This window comes from Dendrobates tinctorius, unplaced genomic scaffold (assembly GCF_039654945.1).
Source record: "Dendrobates tinctorius isolate UK_male_01 unplaced genomic scaffold, ASM3965494v1 ptg000019l, whole genome shotgun sequence".
In the NCBI taxonomy this organism is placed as follows: Eukaryota; Metazoa; Chordata; class Amphibia; order Anura; family Dendrobatidae; genus Dendrobates; species Dendrobates tinctorius.
The window spans coordinates 84,397,861-84,415,098 of NW_027361687.1; the positions used below are offsets into that span (position 1 = coordinate 84,397,861).

General features: G+C 44.0%; 1 long non-coding RNA gene across 1 annotated transcript; it reads left to right on the top strand.

Moving 5' to 3' along the window:
• Nucleotides 1–13,369: 13,369 nt before the first annotated feature.
• On the top strand, nucleotides 13,370–17,238 carry LOC141082740 (uncharacterized). The gene is made up of 3 exons (XR_012230571.1): nucleotides 13,370–13,718; nucleotides 13,906–13,971; nucleotides 16,160–17,238. It is a non-coding gene; the product is annotated as an uncharacterized lncRNA (long non-coding RNA).

A 17,238-nucleotide genomic window follows, 5' to 3' on the forward strand; every position in this document is an offset into this window, starting at 1 on the left:
GTGGCAGCAACATGCTAATGGGTTGTTTTTCAGCTGCAGGGACAGGACGACTGGTTGCAATTGAAGGAAACATGAATGCGGCCAAGTACAGGGCTATCCTGGAGGAAAACCTCTTCCAGAGTGTCGCGGATGTGGTTTGTGGAACCACTGTGCCACAGACCGTGGAGAGCCTGGTGGGCATAACTAATCGAACACCAGACTGTACACTAGAGCCTCTGATGGTGAGGTTAGATTTGGCTCCCGATGAACGCCACGTGCCACTCCAAGACAGACCAAAAGTCGCGCAGCAGTTGGACCCAGAAGAACAGACTGGATGGAGCAGCAGCCAGAGCTTGTATCAGAGTGCAGCTGATCAAGTTCATATCTGAGTGCAGCAGACAGAGTTTATGTCAGAGTGAAGCAGACAGGATTTGCATCTGAGTGCAGCAAGCAGGATTTGTACTTAGAGTGCAGCAGGCAGGATTTGCATCTGAGTGCAGCAAGCAGGATTTGTTCTTAGAGTGCAGCAGTCAGGATTTGCAACTGAGTGCAGCAAGCAGGATTTGCTTCTGAGTGCAGCAAGCAGGATTTGTACTGTTATGCGACCTTACACAACATAGACTGTAAACAGGAAGGTTGCTCAGGCACCTCCCCATTGGGGAGGAAGCAATATATACATACAGTATATATTTATACATAATGTACTATCTACAAGAATACGGAGGGCACCATCAAATGATGAAGCTAAATAGTAGGGATCCAACCGCAGTATGTCCAAATAACATATATACCAAAACAAGAGCCAAGAAGACATACACAAAAAGCAGGGATCACCATAAAAAATTATCAATTTTATTACATAGGATACACAAGACACCACAAGTTAAATTTAAAACATTTAAAATGAACAACGGTTATTAAACATAACCTGTGAACCTGGGAGCAGTACCGGGACCTACAAAGCATCACCCAATCAAGTATACACAATAAGTGCAGCAAGTCTACAAAATTGATATACTGTTTATAATACACTCAGCCCTATGCAAGAAAAATCTCAATACATAATATCACTAAATAAAGCAATTTAGATGCATCAAGAGACAAGTCCTGGGTGCAAATGTGTATAAATAAGTGTGGGGAGAGCAAGGATACAATGAACACACAATGTGCATAATGTACTCAACCAAACACAAAAATGTATATAACGTTGCTAAATGCATCAATTATAAAAGATGGAAGCAAAAATGTGCAAAATATATATACAATGAGATCATGAAAAAACTCATCAAGAAAAGGTATTGTGGCATCAAATATTAACCCAATATAATAAACTGCAATATGAACCACTATATTAGTCAATATTTAGTAGGTAAGCAAAAGACATGGGGTTAAGAAGAGACAAGGCACTTATCAAGTCAATCAGGCATGAACCTCCCCTCCCATATACTTTACCACCCAGGACAGCGGGCTGCTGAAATAATGACGGACATGCTCACTGAATACAAATAACCATTAAGTATTCAAGGGTGCAAAAGGACCAGGAAACACTCCCATAACCCGACGCGTATCGTCACAATTGTGACTTCATCAGGGGCAGAATGAAGTGGTGGCACTTGTGGATCCACTGGGTTTAAATATACACACAAATAACATTAAGTTGTAAGAGCTGCGGCGACTCATCGCATGGAGACCGCTCCAGGTGCTGGCATGTAATCCCTGAAGTGAGAGACACAAGGGCGCATGAGCTGAACAAATGTCATGGAAACCAATAGATGCTACATGCCATTGACAAATGTGCAAGAAAGAAGGAGTAATGACTCATAATGGCTTTTCCTTCTGCGTCTGCGCAATAGTGCTGGAAGGTCCTGTCTCCATCCTTTAGGCTAAGTGCACACGTACCGGAACTCTCGCGGAAATTACCGCGAGAATTCCGGAATTCCATTCCACGGGAAAGTCGCATTTTAAATTCCCGCGATTTTCCCGCAGAAAAACTAGCATTTTGCAAGTGTAGTTAGCTTGCAGAATGCTAGCGTTCTACAAGCGATCTGGAGCATCGCTTGGAGAACTGATTGACAGGTTGGTCACACTCGTCAAACATAGTGTTTGACGAGTGTGACCAACTTTTTACTACTGAGGCCGCCTATGCGGCATCAGTAGTAAAAGATAGAATGTAAAAAAAAATAAAAAATGGTGTTATTCTTACCCTCCGACGTCCCGCGCAGGCGTTCCCAGTAATCCTTTGCGAAAATGCCCACGATGACGTCTGTTCTCGCGGGATCGCGACGTCTCGCGGTCATTCGCGATGACCGCGAGACTTCGCGATCCCGCGAGAACGGACGCCATCGCGGGCATTTTCGCAAAGGATTACTGGGAACGGGAGCATGGAGAGAGGCGGGAATGCTGCGCGGGACGCCGGAAGGTAAGAATAACAATATTTTTTATTTTAAAATTCTATTTTTTACAGGGATATAGTACCCAAAGCCTGGAGGACAGTCTCCTCTCCTCCGGACCGTGGGTACCATTCGCAAATGTTCTGCTTACTTTCCGCATGGTGTGCACAGCCACATGCGGAAAGTAAGCGGAACAATGCATTCCTATGGGTGCGGGATCGCCACGATTCCGCAAATTAATGAGCATGCTGCGTTTTTTACCGCAAAGCGATTCCGCCGCGGTAAAAACCGCAGCATTAGCACAGCATTGCGGAATCCCATAGGAATGCATGGGATGCTTATTTTTCGCGTTTTTGCGGCAAAATCGCGCTGTTAAAACCGCCGCGGAAACGCGAAAAAAACGCCACATGTGAACTCAGCCTTAGAGTTTGCTCATGTGACCTATTTGGCAGGTCCTACAGCTGCAGATGTGGTAGCTTTTGTTTCCGCACCTGCGGAATGGCACTAAAAGGTCCTGTCTCTATCATTTAAACTGCGGTCATATGACCTAATTGGCAGGTCTTAAAGCTACAAATGTAGCGTTACTTAAATCTTTATAACCATTCCATTATAACCATAGAAGGTGTATGTCTTCTTGGCTCTTGTTTTGGTAAATATATACATAATGTCCCACAGGCATTGTCTGGGGAGAAAATAGCAAATACAAGCGCTGGCCCTTTAAGAGGTCGGGAGCGCACACGCGCGTGCCCTAAGAACATGGCTAGAGGACAATCTGGAAGCATGCAGAGCATAGGTAAAGGAAGAACTGTCTGCAGCATGGGTGAGTGAAGTGATTCAAGTGAAACGCCAGAGACCCTGTTTGTCAGCACCATGCCGAATTCCTGCTCTAACACAGAGTGCTCTGGACCTCAGACTTGGCCAAAGGTTCACCTTCCATCAAGACAATGACCCTAACCACACAGCTAAAATAACAAAGGAATGGCTTCAGAACAACTCTGTGAGCCCTCCCAGAGCCCTGACCTAAATCCAATTTAGCATCGCTGGAGAGGCCTGGAAATGGCTGTCCACCAATGTTCACCATCCAACCTGACGGAACTGGAGAGGATCTGCTAGGAAGAATGGCAGAGGATCCCCAAATCCAGGTATGAAAAACTTGTTGCATCATTCCCAAGAAGACTCATGGCTGTATGAGCTCAAAAGGGTGCTTCTACTCAATACTGAGCAAAGGGTCTGAATACTTATGTCCATGTGATATTTCAGTTTTTCTTTTTTAACAAATTTGCAAAAATTTCTACATTTCTGTTCTTTTCTGTCATGATCAGGTGCAGAGTGTACATTAATGAGAAAAAAAATCAACTTTTCTGAATTTACCAAATGGCTGCAATGAAACAAATAGTGAAAAATTTAAAGTGGTCTGAATACTTTCCGTACCCACTGTATACCTTCCAAAAAGGTCAGCATTTGTCTCATCAGTCCACAGAGTATTCTCCCAAAAGTTTTGGGGATCATCAAGGTATTTCCAGGTAGAACTGGAAAGATCCTTTATATTTTTATTGCTCAGCAGTGGTTTTTGTCTTGGAACTTTACCATGCAGGCCATTTTTGCCCAGTCTGTTTCTTATGCTGGAGTTATGAACACTGACTTTAACTGACACAAGAGAGGTCTGCAGTTTTTTGGATGTTGGTGTGGGGTGTTTTGTGACCTCTTGGATGAGTCGTCGCTGTGATCGTTGGATAATTTTGGCTAGCCGGTAGTGATGAGTGAGCACTATAATGCTCGGGTGCTCGTTGCTCTGGTCGTGCATATTGAAATGCTCTGGTGCTCGACTCGAGCAAGGAGCTCAGTGTAAGTCTATGGGAAACTCAAGCAATTTTGCTGTGACCTCCCCCGGGGGTCTTTAGAGGTTCTAAAAACTGCGGATATCGATGGGAACAGTGATCAAATGACATGGGAACATCATGGGAAAGACCCCTGGAAGCATTACTGGCTCTCAGGTCACTGCTGTGAACAATGTTGTCAGAGTCTTGTGCTACTTTTACAGGCGCACAATGAAACATACAAAAACGAAACCAAAATGGATTTTCCTGGGAAATATGTTAAGGAACATCCTTTCCAGGATAATGATTTGTATATAAGGCAAAATAAATAACACAAAACAAAAATGCTCCTCCACCACTTGGGCTATGTTCAGGTGTAGCATTTTTGATGCGTTTTTCAGCATTGCTTTCAAACAAGACTAAATCATTCACTGGGAAACATCATTTTAACATTTTACAACCTTAATTGAACATGTGGTGTGTGACATCATCTGACACATCCTGTTTCATTTATGAAGGAGGGACTCTGAAAGTCACAAAGCCTATTTTTATAGGGCCATCAGGGGGCCTTTACTAGTCTTAAAGGGCAGCAGTCGGTCCTCACTATTCAGAGAGCCATCAGCCAGCTATGATTCGTTCTTCCCAATATTAAACAGTGGGTCTCCTATACTCTTAGGGCATATGCAGTGAGTGGAAGGGTTGCTCAAAATTTGGATGTACCCCAATAACCCTTTGAAGAGCTGTACAGGAGGGCCACCAGAAGGCACTGTTCCCATTATTAGGAAGTTGGTACTCCCATAATGTTTTCTTATGCTTTGCATGCAAGGCCTGCCCTGAATCAAATTTAGACGCACCCCAATACATCTTTGAAGCCACATACAGGATGGCCACCTGAAAGCAATGTTCCCATTATTGTGAAGTTAGTGCTCCCATACTGTTTGCGTTTGCTAGGCCTGCTGCAAATTTAGACACACCCCAATACCCCTTTGAAGTCACATACAGGATGGCCACCTGAAAGCAATTGTCACAGTTCCATCCCTCAGGGTGTCTGGGATGCAAAAGTCACTAGGAAATATGTTGCTCACCATTAAAAAAAGAGTTGTGCTGGATCCTTGAATTAAAAATATCATTGTTTTTTATTAGAAAATCACTTAAAAAAATCACATCAGGGTAGATGTGGCAACTCTGAGAGTCCAGTCGCCACAGAGGTACTGCACCTCACCCAGAGGTGTTTTACCCCACTCTGAGGTAAGGAGGGAGCACTACCTGGGACTCAAACACCTGCACCCAACACACTATAGCAGCAGGGCACCGTGGACGTACCATAGGGGAGGATGGAGATGGGTGTTGGGAGGTGGGTGGAGTTGGTAGGAAGAGAGCGGGAAGTATAGTTGAGAGAGGGGAAGGAAAGTGAGCAGACGCGTGGTGAAGCAGCTCCCTGTCAGGAGGAGCTGCAGAAGGAGAGAAACAGACAGGTAGAAGATCTGGAGGGCAGAAAGGGTCTTAGGAACATGGGAAGTGCGGAGGTCACCTGTGGAGCCTGATCCAGTATTGGAGAGACGAGGTCACAGTGGGGTACCAGCTCCCGTGCCTAATGGAGAAATCACCAGACTCAACTAGCAAGCCAGAGGCAGGGGCACCAGTAGGTGCTTCAGCCACTAGCCACAGTTATTTTCGCTGGAAAGGCAACCATAAGGGAGCAAGGAGATGCAGAGAGGATGTCACCCGACAAGTTCCGTGGCTGCTGGCCTGGGACACTGACTGTGAGGTGTTGGGTAGGAGAGGCGGAACACCAGCACAGTGAGACGGCCAGGAGAGGCATATACTAAAAGGAGTCCTGGAAAGGTGTATCCTGATCTACCTGGGAGTTTGCTGGACCCCTCACCTGGAGGAAGCAGTGCCAAGCGGGCATATGCGCATCAGAACAGTGAGTAAAGCTTTGGAACTGCACCTCACCTGTGTCCGCTGATCATTCCTGCGCCACCTGCCCTGCACCATATCTACCAACATCACCTTTAACACCTATACTCACGCTGCCCAGGGATACAGCTCTACAGCTTAGCCATCTCTGCTGACCTGTCACCATCCCAGAGGATCTCCATAGCAGCGTCGGTCCCCTGACAAAATACCACAGGTGGCGTCACAAACACTTTATTACAAGCTTAATAAACTTTATCCCTTGTAAATAAACCCCTTTTATTGGACGCCAAGGGCCACGGACTGGGTCACTGCTGCCGTGACACTGCCCCTTTAAGAAGTGTCTCGGTACCAAGTATCCCCACTGTCCTGGCGTGCAATCCAACTTGGCTTCATGAACAGGATAAGCCAACCCTTTAACCGGTGTCCCATGTGCCTAAAAGAATGTGCAAAAGTATGAATTTGTTGAACTGTTAATATGGCTGCCATTACTGTTCCACACGGTGCGCAGTGAGGCATGTCATCGTGGGCAGTACCAGAACCAGGGCATGAAAGATCATGCCTGTCCCCTGCATCTATTACTTTGTGACCTAAACAGTGCCGACGGCCAGGGAAGTCCGCCTCCTGGCCTGGTATGGCTGCAAAGGAAAAAGGAGCCACCCATGGAGGTGGGCGGGGAAAGATCCGGCGGCGGGAAACAAAGCAGAAGAGAAGTGTGAGCACCAGGATGACATCATGGCGAGTGGTGAATGGAGGCCTGCTGGGCGTGGGGTGGAAACAGAAGGCTCCTCCGGCCAGGAAGATAGAGGCTCCACCCGGTCGTCTGTAACTGACCTGGAGCTCCTGGAGGGAGAAGTGGAGAAACTGACATGCCGCTTCTTGAGGACCCAACTTGCCGCAATGACCTGGTGGAAGGAGACGGTGCTGGAGAGAATTACTGGCTCACGGGTGTCCATGCCACCGACACCCTCTACCCCGGAAGCTGCAGTGGATAACACTGTCACTGGCGGAGCAGGTACAGGTGCTGCCCCTGGGGAACGGGAGACCCTGCTGGGACCTCTAGAACCACCGCCAAACCCTAGACCCAGCCAGGTGATGTTAGATATAGCCTGGGACTGGATGACAGACCCCAGGGGTGGGCTATTGGAGCCATTGAGGCCTGCACACACGCTCCCGATAGTGCGCCGCAGACAAGAAGCAATCCCATGGGAGAACAGGGGATCAGATCTGAAGGGGTTACTGATAGATTAGGAGGAAAGATTCTGCCTCCAGCAGGTGCTGAAGTTGGAACAGGAGGAGAGGGAGCGTCAGGACTGCAGGAGGCATTGGAAAAAAAGAACATGCCGGCCAAAGCCCAGGCCCGCAAAATGAGAATGGTGAGCAGGAAACTGCTGAGTTGGGGTACTGTTGTGTCCTTCAACCTGGACAAAGGTTGGGGATTCATCAAAGAACAAGGCGGATCAAAAGAACTCTTCATTAATCGGCGAGATGTGGAGTCCCACCTCATCAAAGGACATGCAGACAGCAATCTCTACCTGGGAGAATGTGTGTCCTTCACCAGGCACTGGGGGGGAAAGAGGTTAATACATCCTCCATGTCAGAAAGGTGTTAGCGGAATTGTTGGTCAGAAATGAACACCTGGGAGCTGTGGTACACCCGTCTGCCACTAACACCGCAGTGGCAAGTTCTCAGGCAAAGCTGATCCCGGCTACAGCAGCAAGTGAGTCACCTGTTGTGGCCAATGAGCAGGACTCTTCTTACCAGTCAGGAAGATGCGGATCAAAGGAGTAAATTAGAACAAGAACGTGTTACTGTACATAGTTAAAAAGTTAAAGATAACCCGGTATGGTTTTTGCCAAAAGTTTTCCAGGACTGAGTGATCATGAACGGTGAATGGTCCAAAAACTTTCCCTGTAAATAATTAGCGCCTCTTAAAGTACTTCCTCCTGGTTTTATGTGTAGCCTTTAACACCTTCCCTACCTTTGACACCACATAGAAGCCATGAAAGTCGGTGCCAATCTGAGTTATGAAACCTATGTGGCGTCATGAATTGATAGCCCCCCTGCGCGTCGGTGACCGAGGTCAATGAAAGGTCACCTTACCTGCAGGTACAAGAGGCTTTGTGCTTCACCCCAGGGGGGTGGCTTAGTCCCACCGTGGCTACGATCACTCTGATTGGCTGTTAAAAGTGAAACAGCCAATCAGAGTGATTGTAATATTTCACCAATGAAATTTGGTGAAATAATGCAATCCAGCCATGGCCGATGCTGCAATAGCATCGGCCATGGCTGGAGACCTTTACCCGACCCCCCTACCAACTGGTGGGGGCGATCGTCCCCCGCCACCGACTGATGCCGGTGTGAGGCAGCTCAATTTCTCTCTTGCACAATCCTTCACTGATCCTAATTCGCTGTAGTTTTCCCGGGGAAAACACGATGCTGTTGGTTGTATAATCACACACAGTCTCTCAGCTTACCACTCTGCTCTGAAAGCATGGATGGTCTAGGGGCTGATTCCCTGATGCTTCTTAGCTCTACTCCTGGATAGAGCACATGTCTAATGGCTTCCAAGAGTGTTCTTCTTCTCCTTCTTCTTCTTCACACTGAAAAACAACAACTCTCAACTCCTCCCCCTCCCAGTTAGAGTATGTCTGCAAAGCTCTAAGTTTCAGACAAGTAAGGGAGTGAGGTGAATTGTGTGTGTGTTGTGGTCTCTAGCAGAGAAAGCATAACTCCCATTGCTCATAAAACACGTACAAAACAATACATATTTAACCCTTTTGTGTCGATAAAGATGCAGGGTGCCACATTAGCATACGTCATATACTGCTGACATACGTGGCACCCTAGTAGGTGGACGGAATGCAGTGGGTACAAAATCTATGTCTGAGAGTGAAAGCACTGGCCCTTACCTTGTCTTACATCTTTCCCAATCTGCTGTCCAGGAAGGAGGCCCTGATGCCTCTTGCCCACAACCTTCACTTGCACAGACACAACAGTCAGCAACCACATCCAGTTCATTGTTCCAGTGCAGCCTCAAGTTGTCCTTTGTCAGCTTATATGTATATATGTCTCTTACCAATTGTTAGCACTTTACATTGTCTGGCTTTTCCAGGCTCCTAAATGAGACTTATGTCTCTTTAATAACTGATGCTTAGCTTAAATTTAATAAATTTTGGTAAAAAAATAAAATAGTGGTGGGGTATTGGCCAGTTTCTCTACATTTTAAGCAGGTCGAATAAACTGGGATAATATTCTCCAGAAACCTATTCAGACTGCAGCCTAACGCAAACTGGAACATGGTCATTGCCACGCTAATAGCTTTACCTGAGGTCTTTAGCACCGCCTATCACCTGAGTAATACACTCCACAGACCTCGTCACTCTCTGGGACATATACTTTAATTATTCCATTATTTTTCAAAACCATGCAAAAGATACATTCTACGTGGTTGTGTAGTCTCCAGAAGAAGTGCGTAGGCTTGTGCAGATTGGTCAGTAGCACTCCTGTCTCTTTCCCTTGAGGAGGCTGCTTCCATGTAAAATAAGGCTTGTACATGTTCTTAACATAGGTTTCAGGCCTGACAGAGTAAGCACAATACAGGCCCTCACTTGCATACACTATTCAGGATTTAATTGCAATGTTTTTATTGTCTGATAGAATCCAATTTACTGACATTGATCATACAGCTCCCCCAACTCATGTATTATATTCACCTTACAGTGGCTTCACCAATGTAAAAGTGGCTCCATTGGGATCCGATGGCCAAAATGAACTGTGGAGCTCACGCAACTCAGGTTTCACAGCACATGTTGGTCCTCAAAAAATGAGAAGCGGGGGCCACATAATGACATGGCGGTGGACATAGTGGTGATGGGCGAAGCCCAAAATTCAAATATCCGTGTATTAGCTGACATTGAAATATGTATTCCACTATCTAGCTAACAATTTTGAATGAGGGAGGGTCCTCCTCAAATGTAGGTATGATACAGGGCCACCTGAAGGTCCTTACCAAACTCAGGTTTCATGGCACCTGCTGGCCCTCTGAATATGTCAAGCGAGGGCCGTATAATCACTTGGAGGTGGATGTGGTGGTGGTGGTGGGTGAAGGCCAAAATACAACTTTGTATGTTTTAGCTGGCATTGTTAAGTGCCAGGGTATATGTATTCCACTATCTAGCTAATAATTTTGAATGAGGAAGGGACTTCCCAAATGTAAAAGTGAGAGCTCTCCCAAATGTATGACACAGAAACACCTGAGAGTCCTTACCAAACTCAGGTTTCACGGCACCTGCTGGCACATTGAAAATGTCAAGCGAGGGCCGCATAATCACATGGCGGTGGATGTGGTGGTGGTGGTGGGCGAAGGCCAGAATTCAAATGGGCATGTTTTAGCTGGCATTTTAAAGTGCTGAGGAATATGTATTCCACTATCTAGCTAACAATTTTGAATGAGGGAGGGATCTGCCAAATGTAGGAGTGAGAGCCCTCACAAATGTAAAAGGAAAAGCTAAAGCCAAAATTCTTGTGTGACCATATGCTAAATTGGAGGTATAATTGCTTTTATTATTATTTTTTATTTCTATTTTGTGTTATATACATGTAATTCTGAAGGAAAAATGTTTCTTAGCATTTTTCCCTTTTAAAAAAATTTAGGTTTGGTTTGGAAGGTCTTCTTACAAATCTGTAAAACCGCCACAATAGCCTGACAACATTATTCCCATATGTGAGTCAGAAAGGCATGCAGGGATCTTCTTTATGTTGTTCTCATTTAGTTTTAGCTCTGTCCCATCCATTTCAGCTTTTTTCTCATGTCCCCAGACCTGTTCGTTGGGTCCAGCAGAAAAATATTCGGCTTTCTTATTGGCTTGCATTGGATGTGTTATTCCATACAAATACACGGGAATTAAAAATTATTCATACCGATTTTCCCGAATCCGAATATTTCACTATTCACTCATCACTAGTTAGCAACAGATTTTTTTTTACTGTGCAACAGGCCTGCACACAGAACAATTTCACCACCACTAAATGACAAAGTGAGATATGGCGTGCTGAATCACATTAGCAACTGAAAATTTTTTTTTTCATAGCCATTAAATGACAAGGTGGGATATGGAAGGCTGTATCACATTTATTAACAGAAAAAAATTGTTCTTTTACTGTGCAACAGCTGTGCAGAAAGATGAATTTCACCATCACTATATGACAAGGCGAGATATGGCGTGCTGAATCACGTTAGCAACAGAATTTTTTTTTACTGTGCAACAGCTGTGCAGAAGAAAGAATTTCACCACCACTAAATGACAAGGCGAGATATGGCATGCTGAATCACATTAGCAACTGCAATTTTTTTTTTTTTGTACTGAGCAATACCTATGCACCCAGAACAATTTCCCCACCAAAAAACGACAAGGTGGAATATGGCAGGCTGTGTCACGACTAGCTACAGAAAAAAAATATGTTTTCTACTATGCAACAGTTGTGAAACATACTGATCTTTGTAGTCAATACGCTACATCTAGATCAAAAAAAGTGTGATAGAAACACTCATTAAATAAAATTCCAATTTTTATTTCAACATATAAAATAAAAGTGCCTCATACCATACAAAAGATCAAAATGTAGCGAATACAAAAGTTCAAGGAACATGAAAGATAGACATATATTGTAAGCTGCATATCAAAATTGTGCATGGAATATTTTCTGCAATTGCAGTGGAATTATCTTAGAAAACATAAGACAAAAAATATCATTGAAAACACTCCACATAATTATTATACAGAGATAAATTATCCTCTTAAATTTAGTTTTATATTTCTCAGTAAAATCTAAGTTTTTACATAGATATTGCAACAAACCGCATGGCCTAATTGGTAGTAATTCATATGAAATAGATTCAAATTAACGTTTCCCTACTAACAAGATAGAATAGTGAAAACCGCATCAATTTGTAAATTATGTGCTCAGCATATATGGAGATACTCCTCTTATACTCTAGAAAGAGTGCCACCAAAGTTTGTCAACCTTCTATTTTGTTTATATATTCATTGGAGGAATTCCCTATAGCGTATTCAGTCTGCACAAAAAAGACAAAAGGCACACTGAGGCAGTTGCCGATACTGCTATGTGCTTTGCACAATGCAAAGTCCCATTAGAAATGCAGACTGAAGCAAATAGTTACAGGTACTGCCGTTGCACTGCACATAATGCTACATTATATCACGGCTCACAACCAGACATATCAATCATATTATAAATGTCTCATAAATACATATTACCTGTTCCCAGCTCTTGCCACATAAAAGCCAAATGGCCCGCTAAAGATCCTAAACCCCCAACAACAGTTGTGCAGAAGAATGAATTTCATAGCCACTAAATGACAAGGTGAGATATGGCGTGCTGAATGATTAGCAACTGAAAAAAAATATATTTTTTTACTGAGCAATAGCTATGCACCCAGAACAATTTCCCCATCACTAAATGACAAGTTGGGATATGGCAGGCTGTGTCACGTCTAGCTACAGAAAAAATTGTTTTTTCTACTATGCAACAGTTGTGCAGACGGATGAATTTCATAGTCACTAAATGACCAAGTGAGATAGGGCCTGCTGAGTCACATTAGCAACTGCAATTTTTTTTTTTTTTTTACTGTGCAACAGATGAAATCACAGAACAATTTCGCCATCACTAAATTACAAGATGGGACATGGTGGGCTGTATCACGTTTAGCAGCTGAAAAAAAAGGTCTATTTCTGCATGGAGCAGAATAGAAGCTGTGCCCAACATACAGTCACTATGTTTGATGGGATGACAATTTGTCATTAGCATGCTATTAATTTATGTTTTTTCTGTGTTATGCACAGGTGTCGCTCGTGACAACATGGATTTCAGAGCCAGGGATCAATCCTGGCTTGGACAGGTTGATCAAGTGTTTGGGGATGGTGGGGCTGTTGTGCAGCAGCCAGGTAGTCATAGATGGGAGGCTTTGTGTGAGTCAATTCAGGCCTTATTGACTAAACGCACTAAAATTTGGTGGAACCGGGCCTTTTTAGAAAAATATGTGACCCGGAAAATTATACCTAGAGGGCTTAGGATTCGTGTGATTCCTGCTTTTCCAATTGATGACGAAGATTTCAGGACTAACTGGGAAGAAGCTTGTACTAATTGTTCATTGACTCTCATGCAGCTATTGATTGACCTGAACTCGAAGTCGATAGGGGAGTTGGACAAAACCATTGATGCAGCACAGGCTGAGTTAAAGACTGGTTGCCCTCCTGATACATTAAATAAATTTGAACTACGTTTGGAAAAAGTTCTTGATGAGACTGTCAGAAGGATTCAGGAATCACAATCCTCCAAAATTAGTAGAGATAATAAGGATTTCCTTCTCAAAAAAGTATATCAATGGCGCAAGAAGTCTGAGAGGGGTATCAACTCATTACATCGAGCTACATCAGTTACCTCGGTTTCTTCATTAAGTACACAATCTGAGGCTTCGATATCGTCCATGAATACTAGGGCAGGCAATAAGAAAAAGAGAAACTATGGATACCATCCGTACAAACGACATAATAAAAGTTCTGTTGATGCTGCTACTATTGATGACAATAAGGTAATCAATTTAAGCAGCCACGAATTATCCATTACTGATATGTCTTTATTGTCACGAGGTCTCTCCTTCTCTCCTGCCACTGGTCTGGATACTTTCACAGTGATTAAAGACTTGCATCTTTTTGCGCGGTCATTGCTATTTAAGCGTTTTTATTTTGATGACAATTCTTACCAATTGTTCCCTACAGATGAGGAGCAAGTAGCTCTAAGGATTCTTGAGGATCTATCCTGCGAACATAATTTGGTGGAGGGAGGTAAGATACCTTTATCCATTCAGCCACGGTCTAGAAAATTTCCTCCACTTTCTACTTGTAGTAACATTGATTTATTTGTTAAGGTAGTTTCCCAGGAGGTGTTACGGCTCAATAAGAATATCATGCATGACAATCTGACTAGTGATGAACGTCAATGCCTTAAACATCTACAAAGTCTCCCTGATGTGGTCATTAAACCGGCGGACAAGGGGGGAAATATAGTAGTATGGCCAACGACTATGTATGAAAAAGAGGCCTATAGGCAGTTAAACAACTCTATCTGCTATAAAAAACTTACTTTTAACCCCTTGTCCGCCTTTGAGGTCCAACTCAGGGAGATCATTATTAGGGCTAGGGATAACAACATCATCACTAAAGAGTTGGCAGCTGCATTAATTGTTGTTGAGCCAACGATACCAACATTTTATTTACTTCCTAAACTTCACAAGGATTCCTCCAACCCTCCCGGTCGCCCCATTGTATCCGGTGGGGGTAACTATCTTGAATGTGTTAATCGATGGATTGACTCAATGTTACAGCCATTGGTTGAGGACCTCCCTTCATATTTGAAGGATACTAATCAGTTACTTCGTAGGATGGACGGTCTATCACTTGATGCGGGGACTCTATTTGTCACGGCTGATGTAGAGTCACTGTACACTAATATAAGACATAGGGATGGATTACATGCTACCAGTTATTTTCTGGAAATGTCTAAATTCAGCAGGGGTATGAGGGCTCTCATACTCGAGTTGCTTGAATTTACATTGACTCATAATTTTTTCATTTTTAAGGGGTCCTTCTTCCTGCAGCTCCAGGGGACAGCCATGGGCGCGGCCTATGCACCGGCCTATGCTAATCTGTTCCTGGGGCTGTGGGAGAGGGACCTCTTCCTGTCAGATCATGAGATGTCGATGGAGCGTGTCCTCCTGTGGACGCGCTACATCGATGATGTGCTCTTGATCTGGCAGGATACACCGGCTTCCCTTTCACAATTCATTTTGAAGCTTAATAGCAATGACCTGAATATATATCTCACTGTTAAATCGGATCCGGATCATATTGAATTTTTGGACGTCAATTTGAGACGAGATTCTTCGGGAAGGGTCCAGACGGACATTTATAGAAAACCTACCTCGACTAACATGTTACTTCATGCGGATTCATCGCATCCTGCCCACATGATACGAGCAGTAGCAACTGGCCAGTTCCTCCGTCTGAGGCGCATATGCTCTACAGATGATGACTTCGAGTTGCAGTCACTGGAACTTAAAAAACGTTTGAGCGAACGTGGCTATAGTCATCGGTTAATCAAAAAAGCTTACCATAAGGCCAAATACAACTCCAGAAATTCACTTTTGTATAGACATTTTGAACAGGACAATGCTTTGCAACCAATTAGGTTTGTAACTAACTTTTATAGTCAGTTTGATGGACTACATAAGGCCCTCTCGAGATCTTGGCCCATTTTAATGGCTGACCCTGTGTTATCTAAAATTCTGCCTGATCGTCCACTTATTGCCTATCGTCGTGCCAGAAATCTTCGTGATCGGCTGGTACATAGCCACTATGCCCCTACTCCTCCGCCTCATTTTTTTAGGCATTTAACTCCTAGACGGGGTTGCGTTCCTTGTGGCCACTGTGTAGCCTGTGTTAACGTTGAACGTAGTTCTGTATTTACTGATTCTTCTGGATCACGTGATTTTGATATACGTAAATTTATAACTTGCACTACTAAGAACGTGATTTATTTTGCTACCTGTCCATGCTCCCTGATATATATAGGTTTGACCACCAGACAGCTTAAGGTTCGTATCAGGGAGCATGTACTAGGTATTCAGGCTGCTGTGGAGCACGAGGACGCCTCTACCCTGAAGACTCTACCCCGTCACTTTAAATTGCATCATCATTGTGATGCTAGTGGTTTGAGGATTAAGGGTATTGATACTTTGGAGGTGGGCATACGTGGAGGTAGAGTCTCACGACGCCTGGCCCAAATGGAGACACATTGGATTTGGAGGCTCAATACTGTCCATCCTAATGGGCTGAATGAGAGTCTCAGCTTTGCTCCCTTTCTGTGACTGCCTGGTTTGCTGCATATTTGTGCCGCTTCCATTACCAGTGGTTTGTTTTTATTATATGTTTTTAATGTTTTACTAATTTCTTTTCTCTTATCCCTTTTTTCTAGTTTTGCACATTTTGATGTTATTTACTCCATGTCGGTTGCCTGATGATCCTACCATCCGGTTGAGATGCTGATTGTGTGTTTCCTTGTGTCTCCTTCTTCCTCTTCCCCTTCCCCTCTCCCTGCCCCTTTCCCCCTCCCCTTCCCCTTTCCCCTCCCTCTCCCTTTCCTTTTTCCTTTTCATCAATATTGGATTTACATTGTTTTTGATCCAATTTTGTCTAATTTTAAATATGCAATTTTGAATTATGTATAATTGTGTATATTATATATTTACTATTCAGCTTATTGAAATGTATGTGAAGTGGTTTTTTCTTGATGTCACTGTTTATTGGACATTATATTGTGTATTGTATTTTGACACCATATACTTTCTTATATATACTTATGTAATTCCCTTTTGCTATTATTGTCGACCTACAGCCTTTATCCTTCACAGCGTTACCATTTCTCAGCATCTCCCTATGAATTTCACAGGCTGCGCCGCTGATGTGGCGCGTGCGCGTTCGGCTCCCCTGCTCCCGCGCGGCTTTCGGCGTCTTATAGCCTCAGTGGTTGCCATGGTGCTCCCCTGCGACTTGACGCCGACGCCGCTCGTGACCGCGGCTGTTGCGAACGCGGACGCGTCACTTCCGGTCAGACGGCGCCGCTACTTCCGGTTTCTCCGATATTTAAACTGGCATGTGTATTCCATTAACTATACCCCCTGATGAAGGATTAACCATCCGAAACGCGCGTCGGGGTGGGTGCTTGGACTCTGGAAGCCGCTGGGAGTTGCCCCCAGGTATATTGAAATTGGATTTTTATTATAGTTGTGGTGCCATTCATGGTACATTTGCACTATTATGGGAATGTGTGCCATATTTGCCAATTATATTTAATTGAGGGCCTTGGTGATTTGTATATACTGAGACACCATTAGCTTATCACCCTTGCTCGGCTTTCCATTTTCCAGCCCCTTTGCTGCTGTGCCCATTTGGTATGGTTGTGACACTACACGGCCCTGTATCCCTATCTGTCCTTATTATTTACTTGTTGTTATGTAATGAAGTATATTAATAAATTCATATTTTAATATATTA